Here is a 2,500-nt window from a genome sequence, read left to right as displayed (position 1 = left end):
GGGCTTATAATTCTTTCTGTCTGACGACAAGCAGCAGCAGCAGCAGCAGCAGCAGCAGCAGCAGCAGCAGCAGCAGCAGCAGCAGCAGCAGCAGCAGCAGCAGCAGCAGCAGCAGCAGCAGCAGCAGCAGCAGCAGCAGCAGCAGCAGCAGCAGCAGCAGCAGCATAAGAGAAGTAAAATAAAAAACTTTCACACCTGCGGCCATACCACCCTGAAAGCGCCTGATCTCGGAAGCTAAGCAGGGTTGGGCCTGGTTAGTACCTGGATGGGAGACCGCCTGGGAATACCAGGTGTTGTAGGCTTTTAATTTTTTCTCACAGTCCGGGGAGAGCTTTTTGCCATGTGTTTCTTGCTCATCATCAAAGCTTTAAACCCTTATTTGAACCTTCTCACCTTCTCTGTCCTGTCCCAGGGCTCTGACGACAAGCAGCAGCAGCAGCAGCAGCAGCAGCAGCAGCAGAAGCAGAAGCAGAAGCAGAAGCAGCAGCAGCAGAAGCAGCAGAAGCAGCAGCAGCAGCAGCAGCAGCAGCAACAGAATAAGAGAAGTAAAATAAAAAACTTTCACACCTGCGGCCATACCACCCTGAAAGCGCCCGATCTCGTCTGATCTCGGAAGCTAAGCAGGGTTGGGCCTGGTTAGTACCTGGATGGGAGACCGCCTGGGAATACCAGGTGTTGTAGGCTTTTTCTTTTCTCACAGTCCGGGGAGAGCTTTTTGCCATGTGTTTCTTGCTCATCATCAAAGCTTTAAACCCTTATTTGAACCTTCTCACCTTCTCTGTCCTGTCCCAGGGCTTATAATTCTTTCTGTCTGACGACAAGCAGCAGCAGCAGCAGCAGCAGCAGCAGCAGCAGCAGCAGCAGCAGCAGCAGCAGCAGCAGCAGCAGCAGCAGCAGCAGCAGCAGCAACAGAATAAGAGAAGTAAAATAAAAAACTTTCACACCTGCGGCCATACCACCCTGAAAGCGCCCGATCTCGTCTGATCTTGGAAGCTAAGCAGGGTTGGGCCTGGTTAGTACCTGGATGGGAGACCGCCTGGGAATACCAGGTGTTGTAGGCTTTTTCTTTTCTCACAGTCCGGGGAGAGCTTTTTGCCATGTGTTTCTTGCTCATCATCAAAGCTTTAAACCCTTATTTGAACCTTCTCACCTTCTCTGTCCTGTCCCAGGGCTTATAATTCTTTTTGTCTGACGACAAGCAGCAGCAGCAGCAGCAGCAGCAGCAGCAGCAGCAGCAGCAGCAGCAGCAGCAGCAGCAGCAGCAGCAACAGAATAAGAGAAGTAAAATAAAAAAATTTCACACCTGCGGCCATACCACCCTGAAAGCGCCCGATCTCGTCTGATCTCGGAAGCTAAGCAGGGTTGGGCCTGGTTAGTACCTGGATGGGAGACCGCCTGGGAATACCAGGTGTTGTAGGCTTTTAATTTTTTCTCACAGTCCGGGGAGAGCTTTTTGCCATGTGTTTCTTGCTCATCATCAAAGCTTTAAACCCTTATTTGAACCTTCTCACCTTCTCTGTCCTGTCCCAGGGCTTATAATTCTTTCTGTCTGACGACAAGCAGCAGCAGCAGCAGCAGCAGCAGCAGCAGCAGCAACAGAATAGGAAAAGTAAAATAAAGAGCTTTCACACCTGCGGCCATACCTCCCTGAAAGCGCCCGATCTCGTCTGATCTCGGAAGCTAAGCAGGGTTGGGCCTGGTTAGTACCTGGATGGGAGACCGCCTGGGAATACCAGGTGTTGTAGGCTTTTAATTTTTTCTCACAGTCCGGGGAGAGCTTTTTGCCATGTGTTTCTTGCTCATCATCAAAGCTTTAAACCCTTATTTGAACCTTCTCACCTTCTCTGTCCTGTCCCAGGGCTTATAATTCTTTCTGTCTGACGACAAGCAGCAGCAGCAGCAGCAGCAGCAGCAGGAGCAACAGCAGCAACAGCAGCAGCAACAGCAGCAACAGCAGCAACAGCAGCAGCAACAGAATAAGAGAAGTAAAATAAAAAACTTTCACACCTGCGGCCATACCACCCTGAAAGCGCCTGATCTCGGAAGCTAAGCAGGGTTGGGCCTGGTTAGTACCTGGATGGGAGACCGCCTGGGAATACCAGGTGTTGTAGGCTTTTTCTTTTCTCACAGTCCGGGGAGAGCTTTTTGCCATGTGTTTCTTGCTCATCATCAAAGCTTTAAACCCTTATTTGAACCTTCTCACCTTCTCTGTCCTGTCCCAGGGCTTATAATTCTTTCTGTCTGACGACAAGCAGAAGCAGCAGCAGCAGCAGCAGCAGCAGCAGCAGCAGCAGCAGCAGCAGCAGCAGCAGCAGCAGCAGAATAAGAGAAGTAAAATAAAAAACTTTCACACCTGCGGCCATACCACCCTGAAAGCGCCCGATCTTGTCTGATCTCGGAAGCTAAGCAGGGTTGGGCCTGGTTAGTACCTGGATGGGAGACCGCCTGGGAATACCAGGTGTTGTAGGCTTTTTCTTTTCTCACAGTCCGGGGAGAGCTT

General features: G+C 51.0%; 5 non-coding genes and 2 pseudogenes across 5 annotated transcripts; all 7 read left to right on the top strand.

Moving 5' to 3' along the window:
• The first annotated feature begins 193 nt into the window (after positions 1-193).
• On the top strand, positions 194-302 carry LOC128479814 (uncharacterized; annotated as a pseudogene).
• A 263-nt stretch (positions 303-565) lies between these two features.
• Positions 566-684, top strand: LOC128479484 (5S ribosomal RNA). The gene has a single exon (XR_008350356.1). It is a non-coding gene; the product is annotated as a 5S ribosomal RNA (ribosomal RNA).
• A 258-nt stretch (positions 685-942) lies between these two features.
• LOC128477558 (5S ribosomal RNA) lies at positions 943-1,061 on the top strand. Its single transcript, XR_008348523.1, has one exon. It is a non-coding gene; the product is annotated as a 5S ribosomal RNA (ribosomal RNA).
• A 240-nt stretch (positions 1,062-1,301) lies between these two features.
• Positions 1,302-1,420, top strand: LOC128479472 (5S ribosomal RNA). Its single transcript, XR_008350346.1, has one exon. It is a non-coding gene; the product is annotated as a 5S ribosomal RNA (ribosomal RNA).
• A 209-nt stretch (positions 1,421-1,629) lies between these two features.
• On the top strand, positions 1,630-1,748 carry LOC128476767 (5S ribosomal RNA). The gene has a single exon (XR_008347765.1). It is a non-coding gene; the product is annotated as a 5S ribosomal RNA (ribosomal RNA).
• Positions 1,749-2,005: 257 nt separating this feature from the next.
• LOC128479813 (uncharacterized) lies at positions 2,006-2,114 on the top strand (annotated as a pseudogene).
• A 237-nt stretch (positions 2,115-2,351) lies between these two features.
• LOC128477909 (5S ribosomal RNA) lies at positions 2,352-2,470 on the top strand. The gene has a single exon (XR_008348857.1). It is a non-coding gene; the product is annotated as a 5S ribosomal RNA (ribosomal RNA).
• Positions 2,471-2,500: the final 30 nt, after the last annotated feature.

This window comes from Spea bombifrons, chromosome 2 (assembly GCF_027358695.1).
Source record: "Spea bombifrons isolate aSpeBom1 chromosome 2, aSpeBom1.2.pri, whole genome shotgun sequence".
Classification (NCBI taxonomy): Eukaryota; Metazoa; Chordata; class Amphibia; order Anura; family Pelobatidae; genus Spea; species Spea bombifrons.
This window is presented reverse-complemented; position numbering and strand designations above follow the sequence as displayed.